The following is a 17,879-nucleotide window of genomic DNA, read 5'->3' on the forward strand; positions in this document are numbered from 1 at the left end:
AGCTGTGCTCATCTCGGCTGCGTCATTGGTATTCAGGCCAGGATGGCAAGCTGCTACCATCGCCATGGAAACAGAGGGGAGGGAGGCAGCTGTTAACCTGCAGACAGCTGGAGAAATGAAGAACGAAGAAGAATGAATAACGAGTGTGGTTCTGGTCACAGAGACAACTATAAAACCATGGTTGGTAGGGCGGAAAATTAATCTCTGCTTCCACCTCAAGCTGCCCTTTCCACTTCCACTAATTGTGCCTTTCAGAGTGTACAGGACAAAAGAGCAGGAGCCTCGACAGGTAATTAAAGCACAACAGAAATCTTTTATCAGGCCATAGTTGATGTTCCAATCTGGGATCATGATTCAATAACCACAGCTTCATAGGTCAAAATATTTGATGCGTATCTAGGTTCCACATTGATCCACACGCACATACTGCTTCAAGCCATACTCTGACAGTTCAGCTTGCTGAGCTATTTTATTTCAATTCTCGAGGTGAAACCAGCACTGGCAAGGCCCGATATTTAAGGCCAATCTAGTTAAGCCAAGTGAAGGTGATGGTGGTCTTTCCTCCTGAACCACTGCAGTTTGTGCGGTGAAGGGACTCCCACAGTGTTGGTAGGGAGAGAATTCCAGGATTTTCACCCCTTGACGATGAAGGAATGGCAATATAGTTCCTAGGTGGGATGATGGCTGACTTGGAGCTATGTCTATTTTTTTTTAATCTTCCATGGATGTGGGTATCGCTGGCAAAACCAGCATTTGTTGCCCATCCCTAATTGCCCTTGAACTGAGTGGTTTGCTCGGCCATTTCAGAGGGCAGTTGAGAGTCAACTACATTGCTATGGATCTGGAGTCACATGTAGGCCAGACCAGGTAAGGATGGCAGATTTCCTTCCCTAAAGGACATAAGTGAGCCAGATGGGTTTTCTAGATAATCAATGATAGTTTCATTGTCACCATTAATAAGGCTAGATTTCAATTCCAGACTTATCAATTGGATTTATATTCCACCAGCTGTCACAATGGGATTTGAACCCATAACCTGAATGATCAGTTTAGTGATGTTATCACTACGCCACTGTCTTCCCCCTTTCTGGCTTCCTGCTGTCTTTGCTCACATGTGTCGAGCTGAGTCTGAGGAGGGCCTTGGAATTCCTCAGCACCCTTCTCGCACATGGTCCTTGATTTGGCGTTGTTTGCAGAATCATAGAATCATACAACACAGAGGAGACTATTCAGCCCACTATGCCATTCCAGCCCTTTGAAAGAACTATCCAATTAGCCTCATTTCCTTGCTCATTCCCTGCAGCCCTGAAATTCATCCCCGTTCACAAATTTGCCCAATTGGAAAGTTTTATTAAATCGGCTTCAAATGCCCCTTCACCTTAAATGCCCCCTTGGCAATAAATGCAGCTCCAGCCAGCGATGCCCACATCCCATGAATGAATTTTAAAATAAATAAATGGTTAGGATGTGGAATACACTGCTGGAGAGTTTGGTAGAGGCAGATTCAATCGACGGCATCCAAAAAGCAGCTGGATAATAATCGAGACATTTCAGGCAAAAGGTCGGGGGATTGTCACTAGAATCATGGAATCCTGCAATGCAGAAGGAGGCCATTTGGCCCATTGAGTCTGCACTGACCACAATCCCACCCAGGTCCTATTCACATAATCCAATGCATTTACCCTAGCTAGTCCCCCTGACATTAAGGGGCAATTTGGCATGGCCAATCCACCTAACCTGCACATCTTTGGACTGTGGGAGGAAACCAGAGTGCCCGGAGGAAACCCATGCAGACACAGGGAGAATGTGCAAACTCCGCACAGACAGTGAACTAAGCCAGTAATTGAACCCGGGTCCCTGGCACTGTGAGGCAGCAGTGCTAACTACTGGGCCACCATGTCTCCTCAAGGCACTCTGCAGAGAGCCAGCAATGATGGCCTGAATGGCCTCCCTCTGCACTGTAACCATTCTTGTAGAAATAATGGACAGAATTTGAATCTGGCCTGAAGGCGGGTTCTGGGGTAGGGGGGCATAAAATTACAAAGAGGGCATTCCATCTGGGAACCAGCCCACCCACCCAAACCCCATGTATTTATCCTGCTAATCCTCCTAACTTACGCATCTTGGGATACTAAGGGGCAATTTTCCATTGCTAATCCACCTAACCTGCACACCTTTGGAGTGTGGGAGGAAACCGGAGCACCCGGAGGAAACCCACACAGACACGGGAGAAGGTGCAAACTCCACACAGTCACCCAAGGCTGGAATCAAAGTTGGGTCTCTAGAGCTGTGAGGCAGCAGTTGTTGAATTCAGATGTTGAATCAAGGCCGCATTTACCTTCTCATGAACCCATCGCACTATTTTGAAGAAGTGGGGAGTTCCCCATAATGCCCTGGCGGTATTTCCATAATAGAAATATCCTCATAAAACACATCAGGTGGGATTTTCTGGCTATTCTAGCCAGCGGAATCTTCTTGTCTTGCTGACTGCGACACTCCATCATGGCGGAGGGTATGAACAACTGGAATATCCCACCGTAGGCCCATGACGGGCTATCTCTGCCATCGCAAAACATGCCGTTGGGTTGGGGGAGGGGCGGGGAAATTCCCACCCATTGTCTGGACGTTATCTGTTTGTGGGAGCTTGCTGTGTGCAAATTTGCTGTCGCATTTCCTACATTGCTACAGTGACTGCGCTTCACATACTTAATTGACTGTATATCACTCTGTGATGTACTGAGGTCATGAAAGGTGCTATTATAAATGCAAGTTCTTTTCTATATCCTCACGTCAGACATCAATTAAGAATGTAGGCGGAAGCACCTGAAAGAAATGAAGCCATCAACGTGATTGGCTAAAATTGCACGCCTTCAAATGTTCTCTTGCATGGATTTCTGTCCTTCACCAAAGTGACCATCATGCTTGAGTCACTGATTTGAGTTAATCGACAAGTTGTGTAACCTGATTTTATTCTGAGGTCAACGAGGCCTCAAAAATGCAAACAAAGTTCATTTCTAAAAGAAATGGAATTGAAAATCTGGAAAATGATGCGAAACCACACCAACAGAACTGAGCACAGGTTTGCTATCCAAGACACGGGGTTCCATAAATATAACATAGTCACTCATAAATCCAGCAGGGAACCTCTTTAATAGTGTGTGGAACTTGCTGCCACGAGAAACAATTGAGGCCAATAGCATTGATGCATTGATTCAGGTAAGTACGTCAGAGAGAGAGAAATAGAAGGATATGATGATAGGATTAGATGAAATATGTGGGGAGAATATTTGTGGCAAGCATAAACACCAGCATAGATCTGTTGGGCCGAATGGCCTGTTTCTGTGCTGTAAATTCTATGTAATTTCTGCAAGAGACATGTTTGATAGCCTAGTTTATAGGTACGGCAAAAGGTGTATAACATGGAAGAATTTATGGCCTTTGAGTGTGCTCTTTGATACTGTGGGGGGGTCATGGGGCCAGTCAGATCTGCACAGATCTGTAACACATCTTAATGGTTAATGGTAGGGCGTTGGGGAGAGTTACAGAACAAAGAGATCGAGGGGTACATGTTCATAGCTCCATGCAAGTGGAGTCATAGGTGGACAGAGTGGTGAAGAAGGCATTCGGCATGCTTGGTTTCATCGGTCAGAACATTGAATACAGGAGTTGGGACGTCTTGTTGAAGTTATACAAGACATTAGTAATAGAGTCATCGAGGTTTACAGCATGGAAACAGGCCCTTCGGCCCAAATTGTCCATGCCGCCCTTATTTTTTTTTAAACCCCTAAGCTAATCCCAATTGCCCGCATTTGGCCCATATCCCTCTATACCCATCATACCCATGTAACTATCTAAATGCTTTTTAAAAGATAAAATTGTACCCGCCTCTACTACTACCTCTGGCAGCTTGTTCCAGACACTCACCACCCTCTGTGTGAAAAAATTGCCCCTCTGGACACTTTTCTATCTCTCCCCTCTCATCTTAAACCTATGTCCTCTAGTTTTAGACTCCCCTACCTTTGGGAAAAGATATTGACTATCTACCTTGTCTATGCCCCTCATTATTTTATAGACCTCTGTATGGTCACCCCTCAGCCTCCTACGCTCCAGAGAAAAAAGTCCCAGTCTATTCAGCCTCTCCTTATAACTCAATCCATCAAGTCCGGTAGCATCCTAGTAAATCTTTTCTGCACCCTTTCTAGTTTAAGAATATCCTTTCTATACTAGGGTGACCAGAATTGCACACAGTATTCCAAGTGTGGCCTTACCAATGTCTTGTACAACTTCAGCAAGACGTCCCAACTCCTGTATTCAATGTTCTGACCGATGAAACCAAGAATGCCAAATGCCTTCTTCACCTCTCTGTTCACCTGTGACTCCACTTTCAAGGAGCTATGAACATGTACCCCTAGATCTCTTTGTTCTGTAACTCTCCCCAATGCCCTACCATTAACTGAGTAAGTCCTGCCCTGTTTCAATCTACCAAAATGCATTACCTCGCATTTGTCTAAATTAAACTCCATCTGCCATTCGTCAGCCCACTGGCCCAATTGATCAAGATCCCGTTGCAATTGGAGATAACTTTCTTCACTGTCCACTATGCCACCAATCTTGGTGTCATCTGCAAACTTACTCACCATGCCCCCTATATTCTCATCCAAATCATTAATATAAATGACAAATAACAGTGGGCCCAGCACTGATCCCTAAGGCACACCGCTGGTCACAGGACTCCAGTTTGAAAAACAACTCTACAACCACTTCTGTCAAGAAGCCAATTTTGTATCCATTTAGATACCTCATCCTGGATCCCATGAGATTTAACCTTATGCAACAACCTATCATGCGGTACCTTTTCAAAGGCCTTGCTAAAGTCTATGTAGACAACATCAACTGCACTGCCCTCATCTACCTTCTTGGTTACCCCTTCAAAAAACTCAATCAAATTTGTGAGACATGATTTTTCACTCACAAAGCCATGCTGACTGTCCCTAATCAGTCCTTGCATTTCTAAATGCCTGTAGATCCTGTCTCTCAAAATACCTTCCAACAAGTTACCCACCACAGATGTGAGGCTAACTGGCCTGTAGTTCCCAGACTTTTCCCTGCAGCCCTTTTTAAACAAAGGCACAACATTTGCCACTCTCCAATCTTCAGGCACCTCACCCGTGACTATCGATGATTCAAATATCTTGGCTAGGGGACCCGCAATTTCCTCCTTAGCCTCCCACAACGTCCTGGGATATATCTCATCAGGTCCCGCAGATTTATCTACCTTGATAAGGCCACACTTGGAATACTGTGTGCAATTCTGGTCACCCAAAAGGATATCATTAAACTAGAAAGAGTGCAGAAAAGATTTACTGGGATGCTACCGGGACTTGTTGGGTTGAGTTATAAGGAGGGGCTGAATAGACTGGGGCTTTTTTCTCTGGAGTGTAGGAGGCTGAGGGGTGACCTTATAGAGGTCTATAAAATAATGAGGGGCATAGACAAGGTAGATCGTCAATATCTTTTCCCAAAGGTAGGGGAGTCTAAAACTAGAGGGCATAGGTTTAAGGTGAGAGGGGAGAGATACAAAAGTGTCCAGAGGGGCAATTGTTTCACACAGAGGGTGGTGAGTGTCTGGAACAAGCTGCCAGAGGTAGTAGTAGAGGCGGGTACAATTTTATCTTTTAAAAAGCATTTAGATAGTTACATGGGTACGATGGTGATGCACTATCAATCGAGTCAAGACTAGTTGTGAGCAAGACAAATAGACTTTTATTAGCAAGAATTTGGAGCCATCCCTGTCGGAGATCTGGTCGGTACTGAAGGCTAGGGGGAGGAGCCACCGTCTTTATACCCGGACCAGGGGGAGGAGTCTTGGGCAGAACCGACAGGGATGTGCCACATATACAGGTAATAATAAATACTAACTAACAGTGGTTAACCACCACAGATAACAGATAACAGTGGTTTACCAATTTCACCCCCTGTTTAAAAAAGAGTCCGTCGGGGGTGAGGCAGAGTGAACAATATTTACAGATTCAGTCTATCCGGGGGCTTGCTCTGCCGCTGCGACCGCCGTAGTGCCGGTTCCGGTGTGGTTTCAGGTCGCGGTGTCATTTCAAGCGCCGGAACGTTGCTGTCATCCGTAGTCTCGTCCGCCCGTCGGGTGCGTGGTGACGACTCCTGGGGCTCAGGCGAGCTGTATACGGGGGCGAGAGGAGTGAATAGTGGTTCTGATGTGGTAGGGACAAAGTCGGGGGCTGGGGGTGAGGGGTTGGGGGCTATAGTGGTCCCTGAGTCACCTGCGGGCGCTAGATCACGGATAGATACCGTGTCCTCCCGCCCATCGGAGTACAACACATAGGCGTACTGGGGGTTGGCGTGGAGGAGTTGTACCCTTTCGACCAGGGGGTCAGACTTACGGGTCCTGGCATGCTTCCGAAGCAGGACAGGGCCCGGGTATGCCAGCCACGATGGTAGTGAAGTCCCCGAGGAAGACTTCCTGGGGAACACGAACATCCGTTCGTTGGGGGGTGGCATTGGTTGCCGTGCACAGGAGGGACCTAATGGAGTGTAGTGCCTCCGGTAGGACCTCTTGCCAACGGATGACTGGAAGGCCTTTAGACTGTAGTGCTACTAAAACGGTCTTCCAGACAGTGGCGTTCTCTCTCTCCACCTGTCCGTTACCCCGGGGGTTGTAGCTAGTAGTCCTACTTGAGGCTATGCCTTTGGAGAGCAGGTACTGTCGCAGTTCATCACCCATGAAGGAGGATCCCCGGTCGCTATGGATATAGCTAGGGAAACCGAACAGAGCGAAGAGGCCATGCAGGGCCCTAATAACTGTGGCCAAGGACATATCTGGGCAGGGAATCGCAAAGGGGAAACGTGAGTACTCGTCAATGACATTGAGGAAGTATATGTTGCCATCAGATGAGGGGAGGGGGCCTTTGAAGTCGATGCTTAGGTGTTCAAAGGGGCGGGTGGCTTTTATGAGGTGTGCCCTGTCTGGTCGGTGGAAGTGCGGCTTGCATTCCGCGCAGACCTGGCAATTCCAAGTTATAGACCTGACATCCTCAACTGAGTAGGGCAGGCTTCGGGCTCTAATGAAGTGAAAAAACCTGGTGACCTCCAGGTGGTAGAGGTCGTTGTGGAGAGCCTGTAACCGGTCCACCTGCGCACTGGCGCATGTTCCACGGGACAGGGCGTCAGGTGGCTCATTGAGCTTCCCGGGCCGATACAAGATATCGTAATTGTAGGTGGAGAGTTCGATCCTCCACCGTAATATCTTATCGTTCTTGATCTTGCCCCGCTGCATATTGCTGAACATGAAGGCAACGGATCATTGGTCCGTGAGTAGTGTGAACCGTTTACCAGCTAAATAGTGGTGCCAGTGCCGTACAGCTTCCACTATGGCTTGGGCTTCCTTTTCGACAGAGGAGTGTCGAGTTTCGGGGCCTTGGAGGGTTCGTGAAAAGAAGGCCACGGGTCTGCCTGCCTGGTTAAGGGTGGCGGCTAGGGCGAAGTCAGACGCATCGCTCTCCACCTGGAACGGGATGGATTCGTCTATAGCGTGCATCGTGGCCTTCGCGATGTCAGCTTTGATGCGATCGAAGGCCAGACGGGCCTCCACCGTCAAGGGAAAAAGAGTGGATTTTATAAGCGGACGGGCTTTATCCGCATAGTTGGGGACCCACTGTGCATAGTACGAGAAGAAACCCAGGCATCTTCTCAGTGCTTTGAGGCTAGTGGGGAGGGGAAGTTCCAGGAGGGGGCGCATACGGTCGGGATCGGGGCCGATGACCCCATTTTCCACTACGTACCCGAGGATGGCGAGGCGGTGTGTACGGAATACGCACTTCTCCTTATTGTAAGTCAGGTTAAGGAGACTAGCTGTGTGCAGGAATCTGTGGAGGTTGGCATCGTGGTCCTGCTGGTCATGGCCGCAGATGGTGACATTATCCAGATATGGGAAGGTGGCCCGCAGCCCATTCTGGTCTACCATTCAGTCCATTTCACATGGAAGACCGAGACCCCGTTGGTGACGCCAAAAGGGACCCTAAAGAAGTGGTAAAGGCGACCATCCGCCTCGAATGCCGTATATTGGCAGTCCTCCGGGCGGATAGGGGGCTGGTGGTTTGCCGACTTCAAGTCAATGGTGGAGAACACCCGATATTGTGCAATCTGATTGACCATGTCAAATATGCGGGGAAGGGGATACGCATCCAGCTGCGTATATCGATTAATGGTCTGACTGTAGTCAATGACCATTCTGTGTTTCTCCCCGGACTTAACGACTACCACTTGTGCTCACCAGGGGCTGGTACTGGCTTCGATGATCCCTTCCCTGAGGAGCCGCTGGACTTCGGACCTGATAAAGACCCTGTCTCCAGCACTATACCGCCTGCTCTTGGTGGCGATGGGCTTGCAGTCGGAAGTGAGATTCGCAGACAAGGAGGGAGGGGCGATCTTAAGGGTTGAGAGACTGCAGGTGGTGCGCGGTGGGCAATTTAGACGCTGCTGATTGCAGACGGAGAGCGGGGGAAAAGGCCCATTATACTGTATAGTGACACTCTTCAGATGGGTCATGAAATCTAGCCCCAGGAGTACAGAAGCGCAGAGGTGTGGCAGCACGAGGAGCCTGAAGTTATCGTATACTGTGCCCCGCACCTTCAGGGTCACCACGCAGCAGCCGAGGACATTTACAGAGCGGGATTGCGATGCCATGGAGATCGTTTGCTTGACGGGCCACACGGAAAAGGCGTATCGGCGCACCGTATCATGGTGAATGAAGCTCTCCGTACTCCCGCTGTCAAACAAACAATGCTCCCTGTGCCCGTTTACCTCAATATCCATCATGGACTTGGCGAAACGCTGAGGCTTGGTCTGGTCCAGGGTAACCGACGCCACCGTTGAATCCTGCAGATAGCCGTAGGGGGCTGATGAGGTAGGAGATGGCGGCCCCTGCTGGTCACTCGTGGCCATTGTCATCCAAGATGGCGGCCCCGTGGGTCACCAGCGGCCGATGACGTCATCCAAGATGGCGGCCCCTGTGGGGTCGCACGCAGCCGGAGTCATCCAAGATGGCGGCCCCCGTGGGTCGCACGCGGCCGGGGTCATCCAAGATGGCGGCCCCCGTGGGTCACACGCGGCGCTCGTGGATTTGGAGGTAGACTTACGGCAGACTTTGGCGTAGTGCCCCTTCTTCCCACACGCGGAGCAGAACGACTCCCTTGCCGGGCAGCGCTGTCGGGGGTGCTTACCCAGGCCACAGAAGTAGCATTTCGGGTCTCCAGAGGCTGCTGCAGTGGTCAGGTCACCGGTGAGGCGTGGGGCGGCGTAGGTCTGTGGTCCTCCCGGTAGCGTCGGCTGCGGTGTCCACGATGCGCCCACGTGGTGAGGTGAGTAGGCTTCGAGGTATTATGAGGTCACCTCTAAGGATTCAGCCAGTTCCACCGTTTTCCTTAAGTCCAGCGCACCCTGTTCCAGCAGCCGTTGTCGGATATAAGTAGTTCCGATGCCCGTGACAAAGGCATCCCTGATTAAGTCGTTTGTATATTGGGTGGCAGTCACAGTCTTACAGTTACAATCCCGGGCAAGCAGTCGCAACACGCGCAGGAACTGGTCGAATGATTCACCTGGCTGCCGTCTGTGCGTAGCGAGGAGGTGTCTCGCGTAGACTTCATTAGGCCGTTTATTATACTGGCCCTTTAAAAGTTCGATAGCGGCCGTGTAATTATCCGCATCTCGGATCGTAGAATATACTACGTCGCTTATCCAGCCGCGGAGCACCCGTAGTTTGTCAGCATCTGTACGGACGGCAGTGGAGGCTTCGATGTAATCTTCGAAGCATTTCAGACAGTGATCAAACGTGTTTGACGCTCCAGCAGTTTGCGGGTCCAGATTCAGTCTGTCGGGTTTTAGTAACTGCTCCATTTTTAAAAAACTTGCTAATAAAATTGATGCACTATCAATCAAGTCAAGACTAGTTGTGAGCAAGACAAATAGGCTTTTATTAGCAAGAATTTGGAGCCATCCCTGTCGGAGATCTGGTCTGTACTGAAGGCTAAGGGGAGGAGCCACCGTCTTTACACCCGGACCAGGGGGAGGAGTCTTGGGCGGAACCGACAGGGATGTGCCACATATACAGGTAATAATAAATACTAACTAACAGTGGTTAACCACCACAGATAACAGATAACAGTGGTTTACCACAGATGGGTATAGAGGGATATGGGCCAAATGCGGGCAATTGGGATTAGCTTAGGGGTTTTAAAAAAAAATAAGGGCGGCATGGACAAGTTGGGCCGAAGGGCCTGTTTCCATGCTGTAAACCTCTATGACATCTGTGAAGCAAAAAAAAGACGTTGCATTTATATAGTGCCTTTCATGATTTAGGATGTCCCGTAGAGACCAAGAACCAATCAAGTACTTTAGAAGTGTTGCCACTGTTAAAACATAAGGCATTGGGCATTCAGCAGCACACAGAAAGATCCCACACATAACAAATGAGGGCAATGGACTGATAAACTATTCTGTGCTTGTTGGTTGAATAATAAATGCTGATTCAGGATGTCAAGTGAAGCCTCCTGCCTTTTGAATTAGTACCATGAAATCTTTCACTATTAGCGGTGTGGACAAAGGAGCCCTCAGTTTAATGTGTCATCCTAAAGGCTTTATAAATGTCGAATTGAATTCTAGCTTTTGTTTAACCTGTACGTTATACAAATATATGCAGGTTAAACATAATATGTTCTGACATCAATAAAGTGTTATTAAAAAGAAAAGATCAATGGGGAGGCGCTGGGCCTAGTGTTGGAAGGGGTTCAGCTATTGGCACAAGCCATTGATGGCCATGTCCTGCCTGCATGAGTAGGCCTGATAGGTACAGTATTATTCGAATCACACAGCAGTAGCTCCACACACTGTTATTAAATGCCTGTCATCTTACATTTCAGCACTGGAGACTCCAGCGATGTTAACAGTGATGCGTGTTATGAGGAGACACAAACAATTAATGATTTGTGATCCATATCAACAGAAAGGCCACTTTGGAGTGCAGCTGATATTGTGTGTATCTTCCATGGCCATCCCAGCTGTATGAGGACATGCCTTATGGCTTAGGCCAAGCTGTGTATGGAAGCTCTCTTATACAAACGGTCCATGGAGGAGGGGGGGGTTATGTTATATGTCTGACAATGACCCCATTTCCCCACATTTATATTTTTCACTTTGTTGTGGTTGTTTTCCCAGAATCTGCGCCCTCCTTTCAATTTTCTAATTTTAGAATCACAGCTGCTCTGTCCTGTGTCACCCCCAATTAAATGGGGTGAGGGGAGGTCACATTAGCAATGAGGTGAACTGAATGTGACCCCCCCCAACCCGCCTCCGTGTGCATTCTGGAAGAATCACTTCACGCGAATGGCAGAGTTACATTAAAATTTAATATCTGGCCGTCACACTCGCTGAATTTTAAATCAGAACAATATTTTTAGCACGGGCTTAGACCTGCTCAATGAAGGAAAAAGGAGAAAGCAATCACCTTCATCAGAGCATCAGTCAGAATAGAGGGGAAGAGATTTGAATCCAATCGGAAGAAGGGCTTGCATTTATGTCACACCTTTCACAGCCTCAGAACATCCCAAAGCACCGAGAGCCAGTAATATTGCATAAGCAGGAAATGCGGTAGCTAATTTGCACATAGCCAAGGTCATACACAAGCAGTGTGATAAGGACCAGTTAGGGTGTAAATGGTCTTCAGCAGCCTTGCTAAATGGGTACTGGATGAAAGACAGGGCATTTTACATCCAAGTCAGTACTATTCCCACTGAAAGAACAGGAAATCAGGAGTGGTGTAAAACAAGCACTTTAACCCCCGCTTTACATTACCAAGACCAACTGCACCCCAAGTCTGTTTTTAATTATGTCGGTTAAGGAATAAATATTCGCTGGGACCATCCATTTCCTTCCCCGCCCCCCCCATCACCCTTTTTTCCTTCCTTTCCCCGCCCCCAGGAAAATACTCCAGCCCTTTTTAAAAATAGGATCATTTACACTCTCAAGAGAGCGAGCAGATGGGGCTTTGATATCACGTCTCATCCAAAAGAAGACACTTCCAACAGTGCAGTATTCCGTCAGTACCACACTGATGTATTTAGACTTAAATAACATTTACAGCAGAGACACAGGCCATTCAGCCAAACTGGAAACTGCTGGACGAGCTTCCTCCCATTACTTCATTGAACCCTCTCGGTTTATTCCCTTATTCCTTTCTCTAGTATGTACTTAACTAACTTCCTTTCAAATGCATCTACATTAAGATTTTAAAAAAGTTTTTTATTTATTAGTCACAAGTAAGGCTTACAATAACACTGCAATGAAGTTACTGTGAAATTCCCCTAATCACCACAGTCTGTGCCTGTTCCGCCAATGCACCTAACCAGCACAACTTTCAGAATGTGGGAGGAAACCCTCACAGACATGGGGAGAATGTGCAAACTCCACACAGACAGTGACCCAAGCCAGGAACCGAACCCGTGTCCCTGCCGTTGTGAAGTGGCAGTGCTAACCACTGTGCCACACCTATTATTTGTCTCAACCACTCCCAATGATAATGTAATCCTTATTTTCTCCAATCAGATAAAGATGTTTCTCCTGAATTCCCTATTGGATTTATTAACGTTGGAGCAATGTATTGCAACAAGGACAAATAACTCCTAACGCAAGGTGAGTTGTGAGAAAATCCATTTTTAATAAGTCCATGATTCTCTGAGTGCTACAGAGGTACTCAAAATTGTATTGCACAACGCGTAATGAGCAGAAGGAAGCTTGTTTAGATTAGGTTCACACACAAAGCCCACAGATGGGGGTGGGAGGCTGACCTTTGTCACAACATTAGCTCCACAGCCTCTCACACAACGAGCTTGACAAAAATAGAGAGAGGAAAAGGAGACAGGAGTAAGACATAAGCACCAGACACCTCGTTCACTTCCAGTCTCTGCTCTCATCCTTTCATTTTCAAAATCATCATTTCTTTCCTTTCTGTCCTTTACTTTTCTGTTCCCTTCCTTCTCTCCCCCATCACAGATATGAGAACAATACTGAACGTAGCTACATGTCAGAAATAATTATGGTGCCGGAAATAAACAGCCAGTGCATCAACAGGAAAGGGTAAGGTTCAAATACAAATCCCTCAATGAAGCAGGAGCACCTCAGATTCAGGTCAAAAGCCTAATTTACATCATCCCTGATATAAAATCCTATTGAAGGAAATCGGTCAAAGTATAAATCAGTAGTGGGGTCCAAACCCAAACTGGTCTTGCCAGGAGAGCTAGATTAAACTCAGGGCAAGGCTCTGACACTAATGGATCTGTCGCATGGAGCTACACCTCTGACGCCAATGTTCAACAAGGGAAAGCACTGACCACAGACAGGCCTGCACAAAGCCACCTTAAAACAGACATCAACTGTGCTGTGTGATTCGCGCCCACCACTGACTTTATCTTGAAGGTAGGGCATAATTTTTTTTTCATGTTTTATGCCGGCGTGTATTCATGGCATGCAAACATATTACAAATGATAATTCGTCATAGGACAACATGAAATCCGACATACCATAAACACATCACTGACTTAATCTCTGCAAATCAACCCGACATTGGGAGTTTTGGCTGCTGTCTAATTCAATCATCCTGCACGTCACTGTTCCCACTCTCACAGGCTTCATAATATCCAATGGGTCTACACCAGGGTACACAGGAACAGAAATAGGCCACCACTTAACGAGATCATGGCTGATCAGTGACATTTACTCTATCTACCCACATTCACTTCACATCCACCTTCACTCAGAGGGTGGTGGGTGCGTGGAATCGGCTGCCGGTAGTGGTGGTGGAGGCGGATTCGATAGGGTCTTTTAAGTGACTTTTGGATAAGTTCATGGAAGTTAGTAAGATAGAGGGTTATAGGTAAGCCTAGTAGGTAGGGACATGTTCGGCGCAACTTGTGGGCCGAAGGGCCTGTTTGTGCTGTAGCTTTTCTATGTTCTATGTTCTATCCTTTCATCCCTTTGATGAACAAAAAAAAATGAACCAAAGATTTAAAGTTAAGAATTGACCTCACGTTGTTTTTTCCTTAAACAGGTGACGATGGTTTCCAGCTCCCAATGTGAAAATTGATGGTGAGACAAGCAAATCAGCAGTTTTGAGAATTAAAGCACAGCATGATGAGAATTTGGACTAAAGGCTTTGCCTTTAATACACTTGGCTTTAACCATTCAAGCCATTTGCTGTCTTTCAAGACAAAGAGCTTGAGAACGGTGATGTGGAAGTTTCGTCTAAAGAGAATGTGTTTGAAATAAAACCAGCAGGCCGGGCAGGATTGTTTCTGAAATTGGAATTAATAAAATTAGTTGCTTTTTCAAGCACTAAATTAGACATTTACCTTAAATTTACAGGGATAATCAAATTTCAATTTACAAAAATGAGCTGATGAGAAACTGGTGGTTTCTGGGTATCAAAAGCAATGAAGATTATTTGGGGAGAAATAAATTCTACACTATGTTACTAACCAGGTCCACATTTCTGAGAGAGCTGACTGGTGGCGAATTAACCAAAGGACCACCATACCTCAGGCAAGTGACAAGGTGGGACCTTCATGAATGACCTCAGCCAGTATAGGAATTGAACCTGTGCTGGTGGCATCATTTCACATCACAAACCAGCCATCCAAGCTAACCTGAGTTTAAGACAATCAATGTGGCAATGGTCAGATGGTCAAATCAAAATAAAAAGAGTTTGTGTTTGGACAACTGCAAAATAGTTTTTAATAAGAATTATCCACAAAATGGATATGGGTGAGGAGAGAGCTGGAGAATCTTTTATATTTTAATTCTATGTACTCATAGGTGAAGATTAGGGGAGCGGTTAGCTCAGTTGGCTGGATGGCTGGTTTGTGATATGGAGTGATGCCAATAGTGTGGGTTCAATTCCTGTACCGGCTGAGTTACTCATGAAGACCCCGCCTGGATGAGAAAGGGCAAATCTACCTTAGCAGAGAGGTCAATGACTAGGGGCATTGATTAAAGTGATTGATAAAAGGGTTAGAGGGGAGATGAGGAAAATGTTTTCACACAGGAAAGTTGAGGGGTTCCGGAACTCTCTGCCTGATAGGTTAGTAGAGGCAGAAGCCCTCAACTCACTGAAAAAGGTGACTGGATCTGCACCTCAAGTGCTGCAACCTGTAGACCAAACACTGGAAAGTGGGATCAGGCTGTGTGTTTATCAGCCAAAGCAGACACGATGGGCCAAGTGGCCACTTTCTGTGCTGTAAACTTTCTATGAGTCGATGATCTGGTGGCCACCTTGATTGCTCACAGGTGCGAAGACAGTGATTCCCTGGTCCCTGGGAAAAAGCAGGACAATGGTACAAACAACTGATTTTTATCGCAAACCAGCCTCCCATCCATTGACTCTGTCTACACTTCCCGCTGCCTCGGAAAAGCAGCCAGCATAATTAAGGACCCCACGCACCCCGGACATTCTCTCTTCCACCTTCTTCCGTTGGGAAAGAGATACAAAAGTCTGAGGTTGAATGGCAGCAGGGAACCTTGCATTAAGTTGATCTTTCTCTACACCCTAGCTATGACTGTAACACTACATTCTACACTCTCTCCTTTCCTTCTCTATGAACGGTATGCCTTGTCTGTATAGCATGCAAGAAACAATATTTTCACTGTATACTAATACATGTGACAATAATAAATCAAATGAATAGAAAGTTAAGTGTAACAGTGCACAGTTTTGTACAATTACAAATCTCTACTCTTCCCTTTTCTGTTATGCTTATATGGGAAGACAGCCAGGATCACAGACGTAAGCACCCACTCATTCTGGCTGGCATCATCAGCTGCAAAGTGAACGCAATTGCCAGCCGTGGCAAACATGGCATCAGTCATCTGTGTGGGTAGCAGTTTGTGAGATCTTGCAAATATCTTGCGCAGATTCCTGGAAGAGGCCAGAGATAAGAAAGCTGAGGGCGGTGGTGCCTTCGTCAGCGTGTGCCCACCTGGGCCACTTGGCAGGAAGGTGGCTTTTTCAAGGGAGCCGTAAATGACAGTGACCCCCTGAACATCCCTGAGCCTCCTGAGGCACAGGATGTTCAGCCACGTCCAGAAAGCTGATCGCTGGGCCATGTACGCTGTGAGATCCACCAGTGTGTTCACCTCTTCTCCCCTGCCAAGTGACAGGTCGATGATGAGTAGACTGCTACTGCTCCTGTTGTTCCTCAACCTGCTCCTCAGCTGAGACCCAGGCTAAAACGGAATAATTGGCACTATCTGAAGGTCGAAGTTGGCAAGCCTAGATCAGACACAAAAAACCTCCAAACCAGAAATAGCCTCCAAAGTAGTGAAGCCAAACTCCTGTGAGTGAAGGCCTTTCACTTCAGCAAGGAAGTATTCAGCTCCTCCAATCTCGCTGTGCTCTCACCTCATTTACATTGGAGAATCCCAGAAAATTGGTGCACCCACAGTCAAAGCAGAAAGCCCCAGTTAACTTAGCAACCAGACTCTACCGTGGGGATTCTCATACCAAGCCCAGTATGCTACATTTAAAAGCGGAGGTTGGTGGCTTTCAAGTGGATTCCTGCCTCTGTCAACTTCAGCCCATTTGAGTGCTCACCCATTTCTAACACACTCACTCTGTAAGGTACAGAGTCCTCTCAGGTGGCAAAACTCCTCAAACACTTATCAGTCTGACACACTGGGCTGAATTTTGCCATGGAAACAAAGTTGGGCAGAAATTCAGAGCATTGCGACAGCTCACCTGCACTCTCTGGCCTCCGGACAGATTTCCTTTGTGCAAGTTGCCATGGAAACTGGCAACATCCTCCACAAGCCAGGCAGCCAATTTGACCAACTAAGGCCCTGTGGTGAACCATAGATGGTTACCACTATGGGTACTTGTACATATGTTACTCTTGTTACTGTTGGGTTTAGGGTTTGGGTGTTCCATTTGTTATCATTGTTTATGTGGTACACTCCGTTCGGCTCCGCCTTCTTACAGGAGTATAAAGGTCACTGCTACTTCCTAGTAGCCCTTAGTCTGGGATAATATTGTTAAGTAGTGTGCTCCAATCTTGTTGTGAATAAAAGCCTTTATTCCCGGGTACGTCCTAGCCTTCCGTGTGAATCAATCGCGCATCAGGCCCCACTTAGCGGACTGTTCTCAGAACCTGCCAGTATTTTCCCAGTGTCAGACAGGCCCACTTGCTGAGTCTGCAGGCTGGCAGAAGCTTGGGGATAGCCTCCTAATAGCAGCCTGAAGGCCGACTCCCTCGGTGGTCTAGTGAATGAGCCACAATTCTGAAAATGCTGCTTCTTCAGCACTAGCCCTAGCTTTTCTGCTCCGCACTGATGGCCCTAACAACTCTGGTCCTTCTTTCTTGTAAAACTTTCAGCAGGTTTGCAAGAACTACTCCAGTTTGAGGGGCCTTAATTGTTCATCTCTTTTGTCTTAGCAGGGCCTGCTCTCTCCCGGTGCTGTGCTACGGACCCACGAATTTGGGCCTGCTGTTCCCCCCAGGAACCCACTTTCCATCCTTAATTGGATGGTGAACATGTAGGTGACCAATTAGAAGCCTGCCTCATGTAAAGTCAGGTCAGAGGACGTCTTGACGACAGGCACAGGCTTGGGCCTTAGGTATGGTGCCAATGTCGGGTTCTTGTCTCCTGTCGGATTATTCGGCCTACTGGGTCTCCACCTCAATCACTAGTGGGTCTGATGGAGAATTCCCATCACTGAGTTAGATAATCGTGCTCTGTCGGCGAGGCACTTTGCCCCCGATTACCAATCAGTAACATGATCCTTTTACTTCTGGCCTTTCCTGTTCTC

At 47.3% G+C, this 17,879-nt stretch overlaps 1 protein-coding gene across 1 annotated transcript in view; it reads right to left on the bottom strand.

Annotated features, from left to right (window-relative positions):
- Positions 1–17,879, bottom strand: part of tmem178bb (transmembrane protein 178Bb) — a 428,056-nt gene that overhangs the window by 170,214 nt on the left and 239,963 nt on the right. The window lies entirely within an intron of this gene.

The sequence above is a fragment of the Mustelus asterias genome, chromosome 9, assembly GCF_964213995.1.
Source record: "Mustelus asterias chromosome 9, sMusAst1.hap1.1, whole genome shotgun sequence".
In the NCBI taxonomy this organism is placed as follows: domain Eukaryota; kingdom Metazoa; phylum Chordata; class Chondrichthyes; order Carcharhiniformes; family Triakidae; genus Mustelus; species Mustelus asterias.